Raw genomic sequence first — 18,463 nt, forward strand, 5'->3', positions numbered from 1 at the left:
AAATCCCGCGTCGCTCATTGGTCCGGCAGTGGCCAATCAGTGCCGCGGGATTTCTGAAAAAAGATGGCAGCCGTTAGCGGCTCATCTGGCGGATGGAGGTCAGCGGCGATGCAGCGGGGAGATGAGCGGCGCTAGCAGCACAACTACCCCGACCGGCGCCGCTGACCTCCATGCGGCTAACGTCGGAAGATCAGCGGCTTGGCCCGCTGATCTCCCGACAGCAAGTGTGAACGGAGGACCGGGGAGCGGCGCCGCCGGTCGCGATGCTTCTGCTGCGAGCAGCCGCTCATCTCCCGGCTTCTCGCAGCAGAAGGAGCCGCACAAGCAGCGCCGCTCCCGGGCCCACACTAATACGACGCGACCAATGATCGAGATGGGCGGCAAATTTAAACGCCGCTCTGCTGATTAATCGCGGCCGGCCACCGCGACCAATCAGCGAGCTGGGCGGCAATTTTAAACGCCGCTCTGCTGATTGGTCGCGGTGGCCGGCCGCGACCAATGATCGAGATGGGCGGCAAATTTAAACGCCGCTCTGCTGATTAATCGCGGCCGGCCACCACGACCAATCAGCGAGATGGGCGGCAAATTTAAACGCCGCTCTGCTGATTGGTCGTGGTGGCCGGCCGCGACCAATCAGCAAGATGGGCGGCAAATTTAAACGCCGCTCTGCTGATTGGTCGCGGTGGCCGGCCGCGACCAATTATCGAGATGGGCGGCAAATTTAAACGCCGCTCTGCTGATTAATCGCGGCCGGCCACCGCGACCAATCAGCGAGATGGGCGGCAAATTTACACGCCGCTCTGCTGATTGGTCGCGGTCGGCCACCGCGACCAATCAGCGAGATGGGTGGCACATTTAAACGCCGCTCTGCTCATTGGTCGCGGTGGCCGGCCGCGACCAATCAGCGAGATGGGCGGCACATTTAAACGCCGCTCTGCTGATTGGTCGCGGTGGCCGGCCGCGACCAATCAGCGAGATTGGCGCTAAATTTAAACACCGCTCTGCTGATTGGTCGCGGCCGCCGGCCGACCGCGACCAATCAGCGAGATTGGCGCAAAATATAAACACCACTGTGCTGATTGGTCGCGGCCGCCGGCGACCGCTACCAATCAGCGATTTTGGTGCCAAATTTAAACACCGCTCTGCTCATTGGTCCCGGCCGCCGGCCGGCCGAGACCAATCAGCGAGATTGCCCGCAAATTTAAACAACGCTCTGCTGATTGGTCGATTTTATCGCCAAATTTAAACAAGCTCTCCGGTCCTCACTAACACAGTTCGCTGATTGGTCGCGGCCGCCACCCGTGACCAATCACCGATATTGCCGCCAAATTTAAACAACGTTCTGCTGATTGCGCCGCATACATATTCTAGAATACCCAATGCGTTAGAATCGGGCCACCATCTAGTAAAAAATAAATATCATATTTACCTTCTGATGGCCCCCGCTGCGTTTGTCTTCACTTGCCGGCAGATCGCAGTGGACTGGAGGACCTGCGCTGACGTCATTTAGTCATGTGACGGCTGGTCCTTCAGTGTACCGCAAGCTGCCGGCAAGCCAGGACGGAGCGAAGCAAGACTGCGGGGGCCATCAGAAGGTGAGTATAGATTTATTTTTTAACATTCTTACGGTCACACCATGCCGGTTGCATGGATTTATATAGTGTGACCAAGTTGTCAAGCACTTTCCAAGTGATGCTAAAATCGCTTGGAAAAGCGCTTGACAATCCGCATGCGTTTTTTCTGTCAGGGAGATGCAGAAGCGCTCAAGAAAAAATCCGGAGCTTTTCTGCATCATGGGCACATAGCCTTAGCTTAGTACTTAGTATTAAATCGTTTCCACTCACTAACAGCAAGCAGAGATATTAAAATGAGTCATTAAATTTGAAAATATAGTAGAAAGTTGTAGAACTTCAATAAATATTGACTAAACTTTATGTACCTAAAACTTAGCATTGTAGATTCTTGCTCTATCTCTCTATCTATTTCTCTATCTCTCTATCTATTGCTCTATCTCTCTATCTATCGCTCTTTCTATCGCTCTTTCTATCGCTCTTTCTATCGCTCTATCTATCGCTTTATCTATCTTTCTATCTATCGCTCTATTGCTCTACCTACAGTATCTGTCGCTCTATCTATCTATCGCTCTATCAAATCAAATGGGCTTTATTGGCAGGACTAATTACATGTTAGCATTGCTAAAGCAAGTGGTACAATAATGGGGGGATGGGTATAGTGATAGGGACATATCCAGGGTGGGGTATCGGGGTCCATGACATATCCGGCTCCTCTTAGTCTGTGGCAGGCACTGACATATTGTGCTGCTATGGCCGCTGCACTTTCCTCTTTCCCCAGTAGTATAGGCAGTTTGTCTTCCTCCTACATGGAGGTTAAGTCTGGGAGGAGATCGGACAGTCTCATGAAGTGAGTGTCCCTCACTGTGGAGTATTTGGGGCAGCTCAGCAAGTGAGCCTCATCCTCCACGGCTTCTGGGGGCACTGCTGGCAGAGTTTGCGCTCTTGGGGCTTGTAGTTATGTCGGTGTCGCCCGGATTCGATGAGTAGGCTGTGGGCGCCCAGTCTGTACCGGCTCAGGATCTGTCGCTCTTTGGGGTTTGCGAGTTTCTCTAGATATGGGGCCAGTTTGTACTCCCTCTGTAGGTTCTCGTATATCGTCAGTTTCTGTGATTTGGTAATGTCGTTCCTCCAGACGCTGAGATATTCCTCTTTGTCTTTGTGTACCATCCTCTGGATATCCCCTTTTGTCAGCCCATGCAGGTTGGTGGCTTGGTCAGGCTGGTTTGGGGTGATTTGTGTTGAGGGGCTTCGTTCTCCTGGGGCTTCCTGGTGTAGCAAGGCTTTGTGATGGTAGAAGCTGGGACTACTACTTTGTAGATGAGCCTTGAATGGTAGCGCCTTCTTGCGGATCGCAAGGTGTAGCGGGAATCTGCCCCACTCCGCTCGGCAGACGCTGTTTGATGTGCTCCGATGGACTTGGAGGAGGTGTTTGCAGAACTCTAGGTGGAATATTTCTGTTGGTCCAGCGTCACACTTTGACCAGTTTGGGTATGAGACTGGACCCCAGACTTCACTGCCGTACAGAAGGATTGGGGCAATGATGGTACCAAAGATTTTTAGCCAGACTATTACAGGTGCCTTGAGATGCTACAGACGTCTTCTGACGGCATGGAAGGCTTTGCACGCCTTGTCTTTCAGCAACTGTATGGCTCCCTGATTGGCTGAGTTCTAGGCCCAGGTAGGTGTACTTGCTGGTTTCTGTAAGTGGACAGCTGTCTGTTATGAAGGGCGGGTGGCCTGCTGGTTTCTGCTTTCTTTTTTGGAACTCCATGATATTCGTTTTCTTCCTGTTGATTGGCAGAGCCCATGGGGTGCTGAAGGTCTCTAGGATTTTCAGATTATCTTGGAGGCCTTTCTCAGGTGGTGATAGAAGCACGAGGTCATCAGCATACAGCAGAAATGTCACCTCTGCGTCATGGAGGGTGAGTCCTGGTGCTGAGGAGGACTCCAGAGCCACCGCCAGCTCGTTGATGTAAATGTTGAAGCGTTGGACTGAGGCTGCAGCCCTGTTGCACTCCTCGGCTCTGTTGGAAATACTCCGTCCTCCTTCCATTTACCCTCACGCTGCAGCTGTTCAGTGTAGGAGTTTCAGATGACATCAGATGTTTTACCTCCTATCTAACAATCTGCAGTATGTGTCTCATATCTATGTATCACTCTCTCTATCGCTCTATCTATCTATGTATCGCTCTCTCTATCGCTCTCTTTATGTATCGCTCTCTCTATGTATCGCTCTCTTTATCTATGTATCGATCTCTCTATCTATCACTCTCTCTATCTATGTATCGCGCTCTCTATCTATCGCTCTCTCTATCTATCGCTCCCTCTATCTAATGCTCTCTCTATCTATGCATCGCGCTCTCTATCTATCGCTCTCTCTATCTATCGCTCTCTCTATGTATCGCTTTCTCTATCTATCGCTCTCTCTATCTATCGCTCCCTCTATCTAACGCTCTCTCTATCTATGCATCGCGCTCTCTATCTATCGCTCTCTCTATCTATGTATCCCTATCTATCGCTCTCTCTATCTATCGCTCTCTCTGTCCATGTATCGCTCTCTCTATCTATCGCTCTCTCTGTCCATGTATCGCTCTCTCTATCTATCGCTCTCTCTATCTATCGCTCTCTCTATCTATGTATCGCTCTCTCTATCTATCGCTCTCTCTATCTATGTATCGCTCTCTCTATCTATCGCTCTCTCTATCTATGTATCGCTCTCTCTATGTATCGCTCTCTCTATCTATCGCTTTCTCTATCTATCGCTCTCTCTATCTATGTATCGCTCTCTCTATCTATCTATCTATCGCTCTCTCTATCTATCGCTCTCTCTATCTATCGCTCTATCTATCTATCGCTCTCTCTATCTATCGCGCTCTCTATCACGCTCTATGTATCGCTCTCTCTATCGCTCTTTCTATCTATCGCTCTCTCTATGTATCGCTCTCTCTATCTATCGCTCTCTCTATGTATCGCTCTCTCTATCTATCGCTCTCTCTATGTATCGCTCTCTCTATCGATCGCTCTCTCTATCGCTCTCTCTATCTATGTATAGCTCTCTCTATCCATGTATCGCTCTCTCTATCTATCGCTCTCTCTATCTATGTATCGCGCTCTCTATCTATCGCTCTCTCTATGTACGTATCGCGCTCTCTATCTATCGCTCTCTCTATGTATCGCTCTCTCTATCTATCACTCTCTCTATCTCTCGCTCTATCTATGTATCGCGCTCTCTATCGCTCTCTCTATCTATCGCTCTCTCTATCTATCGCTCTCTCTATCTCTCGCTCTTTCTATCTATGTATCGCTCTCTCTATCTATCGCTCTATCTATGTATCGCACTCTCTATCTATCGCTCTCTCTATGTATCGCTCTCTCTATCTATGTATCGCGCTCTCTATCTATTGCTCTCTATCTATCGCTCTCTCTATCTATCGCTCTCTCTATCTATGTATCGCTCTCTCTATCTATGTATCGCTCTATCTATCGCTCTTTCTATCTGTCGCTCTCTCTATCTATGTATCGCGCTCTCTATCTATCACTCTCTCTATCTATGTATCGCGCTCTCTATCTATCGCTCTCACTATCTATCGCTCTCTCTATATATCGCTCTCTCTATCTATGTATCGCGCTCTCTATCTATCACTCTCCCTATCTATGTATCGCTCTGTATCTATCGCACTCTCTATGTATCGCTCTCTCTATCTATCTATCGCTCTCTCTATCTATCACTCTCTCTATCTATGTATCGCTCTCTCTATCTATCGCGCTCTCTATCGCGCTCTCTCTATGTATCTCTCTCTATCGCTCTCTCTATCTATCGCTCTCTCTATCTATGTATCGCTCTCTATCTATCGCTCTCTCTATCTATGTTTCGCTCTCTCTATCTATCGCTCTCTCTATCGCTCTCTCTATCTATGTATCGCTCTCTCTATCTATGTATCGCGCTCTCTATCGCTCTCTCTATCTATGTATCGCTTTCTCTATCGCTCTCTCTATCGCTCTCTCTATCTATGTATCGCTCTCTATCTATCGCTCTCTCTATCTATGTTTCGCTCTCTCTATCTATCGCTCTCTCTATCTATGTATCGCTCTCTCTATCTGTCGCTCTCTCTATCTATGTATCGCGCTCTCTATCTATCGCTCTCTCTATCTATGTATTGCTCTCTCTATCGCTCTCTCTATCTATCGCTCTCTCTATCTATGTATCGCTCTCTATGTATGGCTCTCTCTATCTATGTATCGCTCTCTATCTATCGCTCTCACTATGTATCGCGCTCTCTATCTATCGCTCTCTATTTATCGCTCTCTCTATGTATCGCTTTCTCTATCTATCGCTCTCTCTACGTATCGCTCTCTCTATCTATGTATCGCTCTCTATCTATTGCTCTCTCTATCTATGTATCGCTCTCTCTATCTATCGCTCTCTATCTATCGCTCTCTCTATGTATCGCTTTCTCTATCTATCGCTTTCTCTATCTATCGCTCTCTCTATCTATCGCTCTCTCTATGTATCACGCTCTCTATCTATCGCTCTCGCTATCTATCGCTCTCTCTATCTATGTATCGCGCTCTCTATCTATCGCTCTCTCTATCTATGTATCGCTCTTTATCTATCGCTCTCTCTCTATGTATTGCTCTCTCTATCTATCGCTCTCTCTATCTATCGTGCTCACTATCTATCGTGCTCTATGTATCGCTCTCTCTATCTATCGCTCTCTCTATCTATGTATCGCTCTCTCTATCTATCGCTCTCTCTATCTATGTATCGCTCTCTCTATCTATCGCTCTCTCTATCTATGTATCGCTCTCTCTATGTATCGCTCTCTCTATCTATCGCTTTCTCTATCGCTCTCTCTATCTATGTATCGCTCTCTCTATTTATCTATCTATCGCTCTCTCTATCTATCGCGCTCTCTATCTATCACGCTCTATGTATCGCTCTCTCTATCGCTCTTTCTATCTATCGCTCTCTCTATCTATGTATCGCTCTCTCTATCTATCGCTCTCTCTATGTATCGCTCTCTCTATCGATCGCTCTCTCTATCGCTCTCTCTATCTATGTATCGCTCTCTCTATCCATGTATCGCTCTCTCTATCTATCTATCGCTCTCTCTATGTATGTATCGCGCTCTCTATCTATCGCTCTCTCTATGTATCGCTCTCTCTATCTATCGCTCTCTCTATCTCTCGCTCTATCTATGTATCGCGCTCTCTATCTATCGCTCTCTCTATCTATCGCTCTCTCTATCTCTCGCTCTTTCTATCTATGTATCGCTCTCTCTATCTATCGCTCTCTCTATGTATCACTCTATCTATGTATCGCACTCTCTATCTATTGCTCTCTATCTATCTATCGCTCTCTCTATGTATCGCCCTCTCTATCTATGTATCGCTCTATCTATCGCTCTCTCTATCTATCGCTCTCTCTGTCCATGTATCGCTCTCTCTATCTATCGCTCTCTCTGTCCATGTATTGCTCTCTCTATCTATCGCTCTCTCTATCTATCGCTCTCTCTATCTATGTATCGCTCTCTCTATCTATCGCTCTCTCTATCTATGTATCGCTCTCTCTATCTATCGCTCTCTCTATCTATGTATCGCTCTCTCTATGTATCGCTCTCTCTATCTATCGCTTTCTCTATCTATCGCTCTCTCTATCTATGTATCGCTCTCTCTATCTATCTATCTATCGCTCTCTCTATCTATCGCTCTATCTATCTATCGCTCTCTCTATCTATCGCGCTCTCTATCACGCTCTATGTATCGCTCTCTCTATCGCTCTTTCTATCTATCGCTCTCTCTATCTATGTATCGCTCTCTCTATCTATCGCTCTCTCTATGTATCGCTCTCTCTATCTATCGCTCTCTCTATGTATCGCTCTCTCTATCGATCGCTCTCTCTATCGCTCTCTCTATCTATGTATAGCTCTCTCTATCCATGTATCGCTCTCTCTATCTATCGCTCTCTCTATCTATGTATCGCGCTCTCTATCTATCGCTCTCTCTATGTATGTATCGCGCTCTCTATCTATCGCTCTCTCTATGTATCGCTCTCTCTATCTATCACTCTCTCTATCTCTCGCTCTATCTATGTATCGCGCTCTCTATCGCTCTCTCTATCTATCGCTCTCTCTATCTATCGCTCTCTCTATCTCTCGCTCTTTCTATCTATGTATCGCTCTCTCTATCTATCGCTCTATCTATGTATCGCACTCTCTATCTATCGCTCTCTCTATGTATCGCTCTCTCTATCTATGTATCGCGCTCTCTATCTATTGCTCTCTATCTATCTATCGCTCTCTCTATGTATCGCTCTCTCTATCTATGTATCGCTCTATCTATCGCTCTTTCTATCTGTCGCTCTCTCTATCTATGTATCGCGCTCTCTATCTATCACTCTATCTATGTATCGCGCTCTCTATCTATCGCTCTCACTATCTATCGCTCTCTCTATATATCGCTCTCTCTATCTATGTATCGCGCTCTCTATCTATCACTCTCCCTATCTATGTATCGCTCTGTATCTATCGCACTCTCTATGTATCGCTCTCTCTATCTATCGCTCTCTCTATCTATCACTCTCTCTATCTATGTATCGCTCTCTCTATCTATCGCGCTCTCTATCTATCGCGCTCTCTCTATGTATCGCTCTCTCTATCGCTCTCTCTATCTATCGCTCTCTCTATCTATGTATCGCTCTCTATCTATCGCTCTCTCTATCTATGTTTCGCTCTCTCTATCTATCGCTCTCTCTATCGCTCTCTCTATCTATGTATCGCTCTCTCTATCTATCGCTCTCTCTATCTATGTATCGCGCTCTCTATCGCTCTCTCTATCTATGTATCGCTTTCTCTATCGCTCTCTCTATCTATCGCTCTCTCTATCTATGTATCGCTCTCTATCTATCGCTCTCTCTATCTATGTTTCGCTCTCTCTATCTATCGCTCTCTCTATCTATCGCTCTCTCTATCTGTCGCTCTCTCTATGTATCGCGCTCTCTATCTATCGCTCTCTCTATCTATGTATTGCTCTCTCTATCGCTCTCTCTATCTATCGCTCTCTCTATCTATGTATCGCTCTCTATGTATGGCTCTCTCTATCTATGTATCGCTCTCTATCTATCGCTCTCACTATGTATCGCTCTCTCTATCGCTCTCTATTTATCGCTCTCTCTATGTATCGCTTTCTCTATCTATCGCTCTCTCTACGTATCGCTCTCTCTATCTATGTATCGCTCTCTATCTATTGCTCTCTCTATCTATGTATCGCTCTCTCTATCTATCGTTCTCTATCTATCGCTCTCTCTATGTATCGCTTTCTCTATCTATCGCTTTCTCTATCTATCGCTCTCTCTATCTATCGCTCTCTCTATCTATGTATCACGCTCTCTATCTATCGCTCTCGCTATCTATCGCTCTCTCTATCTATGTATCGCGCTCTCTATCTATCGCTCTCTCTATCTATGTATCGCTCTTTATCTATCGCTCTCTCTCTATGTATTGCTCTCTCTATCTATCGCTCTCTCTATCTATCGTGCTCACTATCTATCGTGCTCTATGTATCGCTCTCTCTATCTATCGCTCTCTCTATCTATGTATCGCTCTCTCTATCTATCGCTCTCTCTATCTATGTATCGCTCTCTCTATCTATCGCTCTCTCTATCTATGTATCGCTCTCTCTATGTATCGCTCTCTCTATCTATCGCTTTCTCTATCTATCGCTCTCTCTATCTATGTATCGCTCTCTCTATTTATCTATCTATCGCTCTCTCTATCTATCGCGCTCTCTATCTATCACGCTCTATGTATCGCTCTCTCTATCGCTCTTTCTATCTATCGCTCTCTCTATCTATGTATCGCTCTCTCTATCTATCGCTCTCTCTATGTATCGCTCTCTCTATCGATCGCGCTCTCTATCGCTCTCTCTATCTATGTATCGCTCTCTCTATCCATGTATCGCTCTCTCTATCTATCTATCGCTCTCTCTATGTATGTATCGCGCTCTCTATCTATCGCTCTCTCTATGTATCGCTCTCTCTATCTATCGCTCTCTCTATCTCTCGCTCTATCTATGTATCGCGCTCTCTATCTATCGCTCTCTCTATCTATCGCTCTCTCTATCTCTCGCTCTTTCTATCTATGTATCGCTCTCTCTATCTATCGCTCTCTCTATGTATCACTCTATCTATGTATCGCACTCTCTATCTATTGCTCTCTATCTATCTATCGCTCTCTCTATGTATCGCCCTCTCTATCTATGTATCGCTCTATCTATCGCTCTCTCTATCTGTCGCTCTCTCTATCTATGTATCGCGCTCTCTATCACTTTATCTATGTATCACGCTCTCTATCTATCGCTCTCACTATCTATGTATCACGCTCTCTATCTATCACTCTCTCTATCTATGTATCGCTCTGTATCTATCGCTCTCTCTATCTATGTATCGCTCTCTCTATCGCTCTCTCTATCTATGTATCGCTCTATCTATCGCGCTCTCTATCTATCGCGCTCTCTCTATGTATCGCTCTCTCTATCACTCTCTCTATCGCTCTCTCTATCTATGTATCTCTCTCTCTATCTATCGCTCTCTATCTATCGCGCTCTATCTATGTATCGCTCTCTCTATCTATCGCTTTCTCTATCGCTCTCTCTATCTATGTATCGCTCTCTCTATGTATCGCTCTCTCTATCTATCTATCGCTCTCTCTATCTATCGTGCTCTATCAATCGCGCTCTATGTATCGCTCTCTCTATCGCTCTTTCTATCTATCGCTCTCTCTATCTATGTATCGCTCTCTCTATGTATCTCTCTCTATGTATCGCTCTCTCTATCGATCGCTGTCTCTATCGCTCTCTCTATCTATGTATCGCTCTCTCTATCTATGTATCGCTCTCTCTATCCATGTATCGCTCTCTCTATCAATGTATCGCGCTCTCTCTATGTATGTATCGCGCTCTCTATCTATTGCTCTCTCTATGTATCGCGCTCTCTATCTATCGCTCTCTCTGTCTATCGCTCTCTCTATGTATCGCGCTCTCCATCTATCGCTCTCTCTATCTATCGCTCTCTCTATCTCTCGCTCTTTCTATCTATGTATCGCTCTCTCTATCTATAGCTCTCTCTATCTGTGTATCGCACTCTCTATCTATCGCTCTCTCTATGTACCGCTCTCTCTATCTATGTATCACGCTCTCTATCTATTGCTCTCTCTATCTATCTATCTATCTATCGCTCTCTCTATCTATCGCTCTCTCTATGTATCGCTCTCTCTATCTATGTATCGCTCTATCTATCGCTTTCTCTATCTGTCGCTCTCTCTATCTATCGCTCTCTCTATCGCTCTCTCTATCTATGTATCGCTCTCTCTATCTGTCGCTCTCTCTATCTATGTATCGCGCTCTCTATCTATCGCTCTCTCTATCTATGTATTGCTCTCTCTATCGCTCTCTCTATCTATCGCTCTCTCTATCTATGTATCGCTCTCTATGTATGGCTCTCTCTATCTATGTATCGCTCTCTATCTATCGCTCTCACTATGTATCGCTCTCTCTATCTATCGCTCTCTATTTATCGCTCTCTCTATGTATCGCTTTCTCTATCTATCGCTCTCTCTACGTATCGCTCTCTCTATCTATGTATCGCTCTCTATCTATTGCTCTCTCTATCTATGTATCGCTCTCTCTATCTATCGCTCTCTATCTATCGCTCTCTCTATGTATCGCTTTCTCTATCTATCGCTTTCTCTATCTATCGCTCTCTCTATCTATCGCTCTCTCTATGTATCACGCTCTCTATCTATCGCTCTCGCTATCTATCGCTCTCTCTATCTATGTATCGCGCTCTCTATCTATCGCTCTCTCTATCTATGTATCGCTCTTTATCTATCGCTCTCTCTCTATGTATTGCTCTCTCTATCTATCGCTCTCTCTATCTATCGTGCTCACTATCTATCGTGCTCTATGTATCGCTCTCTCTATCTATCGCTCTCTATCTATGTATCGCTCTCTCTATCTATCGCTCTCTCTATCTATGTATCGCTCTCTCTATCTATCGCTCTCTCTATCTATGTATCGCTCTCTCTATGTATCGCTCTCTCTATCTATCGCTTTCTCTATCGCTCTCTCTATCTATGTATCGCTCTCTCTATTTATCTATCTATCGCTCTCTTTATCTATCGCGCTCTCTATCTATCACGCTCTATGTATCGCTCTCTCTATCGCTCTTTCTATCTATCGCTCTCTCTATCTATGTATCGCTCTCTCTATCTATCGCTCTCTCTATGTATCGCTCTCTCTATCGATCGCTCTCTCTATCGCTCTCTCTATCTATGTATCGCTCTCTCTATCCATGTATCGCTCTCTATCTATCCATCGCTCTCTCTATGTATGTATCGCGCTCTCTATCTATCGCTCTCTCTATGTATCGCTCTCTCTATCTATCGCTCTCTCTATCTCTCGCTCTATCTATGTATCGCGCTCTCTATCTATCGCTCTCTCTATCTATCGCTCTCTCTATCTCTCGCTCTTTCTATCTATGTATCGCTCTCTCTATCTATCGCTCTCTCTATGTATCACTCTATCTATGTATCGCACTCTCTATCTATTGCTCTCTATCTATCTATCGCTCTCTCTATGTATCGCCCTCTCTATCTATGTATCGCTCTATCTATCGCTCTCTCTATCTATCGCTCTCTCTGTCCATGTATCGCTCTCTCTATCTATCGCTCTCTCTGTCCATGTATTGCTCTCTCTATCTATCGCTCTCTCTATCTATCGCTCTCTCTATCTATGTATCGCTCTCTCTATCTATCGCTCTCTCTATCTATGTATCGCTCTCTCTATCTATCGCTCTCTCTATCTATGTATCGCTCTCTCTATGTATCGCTCTCTCTATCTATCGCTTTCTCTATCTATCGCTCTCTCTATCTATGTATCGCTCTCTCTATCTATCTATCTATCGCTCTCTCTATCTATCGCTCTATCTATCTATCGCTCTCTCTATCTATCGCGCTCTCTATCACGCTCTATGTATCGCTCTCTCTATCGCTCTTTCTATCTATCGCTCTCTCTATCTATGTATCGCTCTCTCTATCTATCGCTCTCTCTATGTATCGCTCTCTCTATCTATCGCTCTCTCTATGTATCGCTCTCTCTATCGATCGCTCTCTCTATCGCTCTCTCTATCTATGTATAGCTCTCTCTATCCATGTATCGCTCTCTCTATCTATCGCTCTCTCTATCTATGTATCGCGCTCTCTATCTATCGCTCTCTCTATGTATGTATCGCGCTCTCTATCTATCGCTCTCTCTATGTATCGCTCTCTCTATCTATCACTCTCTCTATCTCTCGCTCTATCTATGTATCGCGCTCTCTATCGCTCTCTCTATCTATCGCTCTCTCTATCTATCGCTCTCTCTATCTCTCGCTCTTTCTATCTATGTATCGCTCTCTCTATCTATCGCTCTATCTATGTATCGCACTCTCTATCTATCGCTCTCTCTATGTATCGCTCTCTCTATCTATGTATCGCGCTCTCTATCTATTGCTCTCTATCTATCTATCGCTCTCTCTATCTATGTATCGCTCTCTCTATCTATGTATCGCTCTATCTATCGCTCTTTCTATCTGTCGCTCTCTCTATCTATGTATCGCGCTCTCTATCTATCACTCTATCTATGTATCGCGCTCTCTATCTATCGCTCTCACTATCTATCGCTCTCTCTATATATCGCTCTCTCTATCTATGTATCGCGCTCTCTATCTATCACTCTCCCTATCTATGTATCGCTCTGTATCTATCGCACTCTCTATGTATCGCTCTCTCTATCTATCGCTCTCTCTATCTATCACTCTCTCTATCTATGTATCGCTCTCTCTATCTATCGCGCTCTCTATCTATCGCGCTCTCTCTATGTATCGCTCTCTCTATCGCTCTCTCTATCTATCGCTCTCTCTATCTATGTATCGCTCTCTATCTATCGCTCTCTCTATCTATGTTTCGCTCTCTCTATCTATCGCTCTCTCTATCGCTCTCTCTATCTATGTATCGCTCTCTCTATCTATCGCTCTCTCTATCTATGTATCGCGCTCTCTATCGCTCTCTCTATCTATGTATCGCTTTCTCTATCGCTCTCTCTATCTATCGCTCTCTCTATCTATGTATCGCTCTCTATCTATCGCTCTCTCTATCTATGTTTCGCTCTCTCTATCTATCGCTCTCTCTATCTATGTATCGCTCTCTCTATCTGTCGCTCTCTCTATGTATCGCGCTCTCTATCTATCGCTCTCTCTATCTATGTATTGCTCTCTCTATCGCTCTCTCTATCTATCGCTCTCTCTATCTATGTATCGCTCTCTATGTATGGCTCTCTCTATCTATGTATCGCTCTCTATCTATCGCTCTCACTATGTATCGCTCTCTCTATCTATCGCTCTCTATTTATCGCTCTCTCTATGTATCGCTTTCTCTATCTATCGCTCTCTCTACGTATCGCTCTCTCTATCTATGTATCGCTCTCTATCTATTGCTCTCTCTATCTATGTATCGCTCTCTCTATCTATCGCTCTCTATCTATCGCTCTCTCTATGTATCGCTTTCTCTATCTATCGCTTTCTCTATCTATCGCTCTCTCTATCTATCGCTCTCTCTATCTATGTATCACGCTCTCTATCTATCGCTCTCGCTATCTATCGCTCTCTCTATCTATGTATCGCGCTCTCTATCTATCGCTCTCTCTATCTATGTATCGCTCTTTATCTATCGCTCTCTCTCTATGTATTGCTCTCTCTATCTATCGCTCTCTCTATCTATCGTGCTCACTATCTATCGTGCTCTATGTATCGCTCTCTATCTATCGCTCTCTCTATCTATGTATCGCTCTCTCTATCTATCGCTCTCTCTATCTATGTATCGCTCTCTCTATCTATCGCTCTCTCTATCTATGTATCGCTCTCTCTATGTATCGCTCTCTCTATCTATCGCTTTCTCTATCTATCGCTCTCTCTATCTATGTATCGCTCTCTCTATTTATCTATCTATCGCTCTCTCTATCTATCGCGCTCTCTATCTATCACGCTCTATGTATCGCTCTCTCTATCGCTCTTTCTATCTATCGCTCTCTCTATCTATGTATCGCTCTCTCTATCTATCGCTCTCTCTATGTATCGCTCTCTCTATCGATCGCGCTCTCTATCGCTCTCTCTATCTATGTATCGCTCTCTCTATCCATGTATCGCTCTCTCTATCTATCTATCGCTCTCTCTATGTATGTATCGCGCTCTCTATCTATCGCTCTCTCTATGTATCGCTCTCTCTATCTATCGCTCTCTCTATCTCTCGCTCTATCTATGTATCGCGCTCTCTATCTATCGCTCTCTCTATCTATCGCTCTCTCTATCTCTCGCTCTTTCTATCTATGTATCGCTCTCTCTATCTATCGCTCTCTCTATGTATCACTCTATCTATGTATCGCACTCTCTATCTATTGCTCTCTATCTATCTATCGCTCTCTCTATGTATCGCCCTCTCTATCTATGTATCGCTCTATCTATCGCTCTCTCTATCTGTCGCTCTCTCTATCTATGTATCGCGCTCTCTATCACTTTATCTATGTATCACGCTCTCTATCTATCGCTCTCACTATCTATGTATCACGCTCTCTATCTATCACTCTCTCTATCTATGTATCGCTCTGTATCTATCGCTCTCTCTATCTATGTATCGCTCTCTCTATCGCTCTCTCTATCTATGTATCGCTCTATCTATCGCGCTCTCTATCTATCGCGCTCTCTCTATGTATTGCTCTCTCTATCACTCTCTCTATCTATCGCTCTCTCTATCTATGTATCTCTCTCTCTATCTATCGCTCTCTATCTATCGCGCTCTATCTATGTATCGCTCTCTCTATCTATCGCTTTCTCTATCGCTCTCTCTATCTATGTATCGCTCTCTCTATGTATCGCTCTCTCTATCTATCTATCGCTCTCTCTATCTATCGTGCTCTTTCAATCGCGCTCTATGTATCGCTCTCTCTATCGCTCTTTCTATCTATCGCTCTCTCTATCTATGTATCGCTCTCTCTATGTATCTCTCTCTATGTATCGCTCTCTCTATCGATCGCTCTCTCTATCGCTCTCTCTATCTATGTATCGCTCTCTCTATCTATGTATCGCTCTCTCTATCCATGTATCGCTCTCTCTATCAATGTATCGCGCTCTCTCTATGTATGTATCGCGCTGTCTATCTATTGCTCTCTCTATGTATCGCGCTCTCTATCTATCGCTCTCACTATCTATCGCTCTCTCTATATATCGCTCTCTCTATCTATGTATCGCGCTCTCTATCTATCACTCTCCCTATCTATGTATCGCTCTGTATCTATCGCACTCTCTATGTATCGCTCTCTCTATCTATCGCTCTCTCTATGTATCGCTCTCTCTATCTATGTATCGCTCTATCGCTTTCTCTATCTGTCGCTCTCTCTATCTATCGCTCTCTCTATCGCTCTCTCTATCTATGTATCGCTCTCTCTATCTGTCGCTCTCTCTATCTATGTATCGCGCTCTCTATCTATCGCTCTCTCTATCTATGTATTGCTCTCTCTATCGCTCTCTCTATCTATCGCTCTCTCTATCTATGTATCGCTCTCTATGTATGGCTCTCTCTATCTATGTATCGCTCTCTATCTATCGCTCTCACTATGTATCGCTCTCTCTATCTATCGCTCTCTATTTATCGCTCTCTCTATGTATCGCTTTCTCTATCTATCGCTCTCTCTACGTATCGCTCTCTCTATCTATGTATCGCTCTCTATCTATTGCTCTCTCTATCTATGTATCGCTCTCTCTATCTATCGCTCTCTATCTATCGCTCTCTCTATGTATCGCTTTCTCTATCTATCGCTTTCTCTATCTATCGCTCTCTCTATCTATCGCTCTCTCTATCTATGTATCACGCTCTCTATCTATCGCTCTCGCTATCTATCGCTCTCTCTATCTATGTATCGCGCTCTCTATCTATCGCTCTCTCTATCTATGTATCGCTCTTTATCTATCGCTCTCTCTCTATGTATTGCTCTCTCTATCTATCGCTCTCTCTATCTATCGTGCTCACTATCTATCGTGCTCTATGTATCGCTCTCTCTATCTATCGCTCTCTATCTATGTATCGCTCTCTCTATCTATCGCTCTCTCTATCTATGTATCGCTCTCTCTATCTATCGCTCTCTCTATCTATGTATCGCTCTCTCTATGTATCGCTCTCTCTATCTATCGCTTTCTCTATCTATCGCTCTCTCTATCTATGTATCGCTCTCTCTATTTATCTATCTATCGCTCTCTCTATCTATCGCGCTCTCTATCTATCACGCTCTATGTATCGCTCTCTCTATCGCTCTTTCTATCTATCGCTCTCTCTATCTATGTATCGCTCTCTCTATCTATCGCTCTCTCTATGTATCGCTCTCTCTATCGATCGCTCTCTCTATCGCTCTCTCTATCTATGTATCGCTCTCTCTATCCATGTATCGCTCTCTATCTATCCATCGCTCTCTCTATGTATGTATCGCGCTCTCTATCTATCGCTCTCTCTATGTATCGCTCTCTCTATCTATCGCTCTCTCTATCTCTCGCTCTATCTATGTATCGCGCTCTCTATCTATCGCTCTCTCTATCTATCGCTCTCTCTATCTCTCGCTCTTTCTATCTATGTATCGCTCTCTCTATCTATCGCTCTCTCTATGTATCACTCTATCTATGTATCGCACTCTCTATCTATTGCTCTCTATCTATCTATCGCTCTCTCTATGTATCGCCCTCTCTATCTATGTATCGCTCTATCTATCGCTCTCTCTATCTATCGCTCTCTCTGTCCATGTATCGCTCTCTCTATCTATCGCTCTCTCTGTCCATGTATTGCTCTCTCTATCTATCGCTCTCTCTATCTATCGCTCTCTCTATCTATGTATCGCTCTCTCTATCTATCGCTCTCTCTATCTATGTATCGCTCTCTCTATCTATCGCTCTCTCTATCTATGTATCGCTCTCTCTATGTATCGCTCTCTCTATCTATCGCTTTCTCTATCTATCGCTCTCTCTATCTATGTATCGCTCTCTCTATCTATCTATCTATCGCTCTCTCTATCTATCGCTCTATCTATCTATCGCTCTCTCTATCTATCGCGCTCTCTATCACGCTCTATGTATCGCTCTCTCTATCGCTCTTTCTATCTATCGCTCTCTCTATCTATGTATCGCTCTCTCTATCTATCGCGCTCTCTATCTATCGCGCTCTCTCTATGTATCGCTCTCTCTATCACTCTCTCTATCTATCGCTCTCTCTATCTATGTATCTCTCTCTCTATCTATCGCTCTCTATCTATCGCGCTCTATCTATGTATCGCTCTCTCTATCTATCGCTTTCTCTATCGCTCTCTCTATCTATGTATCGCTCTCTCTATGTATCGCTCTCTCTATCGCTCTCTCTATCTATCGTGCTCTATCAATCGCGCTCTATGTATCGCTCTCTCTATCGCTCTTTCTATCTATCGCTCTCTCTATCTATGTATCGCTCTCTCTATGTATCTCTCTCTATGTATCGCTCTCTCTATCGATCGCTCTCTCTATCGCTCTCTCTATCTATGTATCGCTCTCTCTATCTATGTATCGCTCTCTCTATCCATGTATCGCTCTCTCTATCAATGTATCGCGCTCTCTCTATGTATGTATCGCGCTGTCTATCTATTGCTCTCTCTATGTATCGCGCTCTCTATCTATCGCTCTCACTATCTATCGCTCTCTCTATATATCGCTCTCTCTATCTATGTATCGCGCTCTCTATCTATCACTCTCCCTATCTATGTATCGCTCTGTATCTATCGCACTCTCTATG

General features: G+C 44.6%; 1 protein-coding gene across 1 annotated transcript in view; it reads left to right on the forward strand.

Annotated features, from left to right (window-relative positions):
• The window catches only part of SLC67A1 (solute carrier family 67 member 1), a 110,197-nt gene that overhangs the window by 16,932 nt on the left and 74,802 nt on the right, over positions 1 to 18,463 (forward strand). The gene's annotated exons all lie outside the window — the stretch shown is intronic.

Source organism: Phyllobates terribilis, unplaced genomic scaffold (genome assembly GCF_046119375.1).
Source record: "Phyllobates terribilis strain yellow unplaced genomic scaffold, ASM4611937v1 Scaffold_13__5_contigs__length_258822181, whole genome shotgun sequence".
In the NCBI taxonomy this organism is placed as follows: domain Eukaryota; kingdom Metazoa; phylum Chordata; class Amphibia; order Anura; family Dendrobatidae; genus Phyllobates; species Phyllobates terribilis.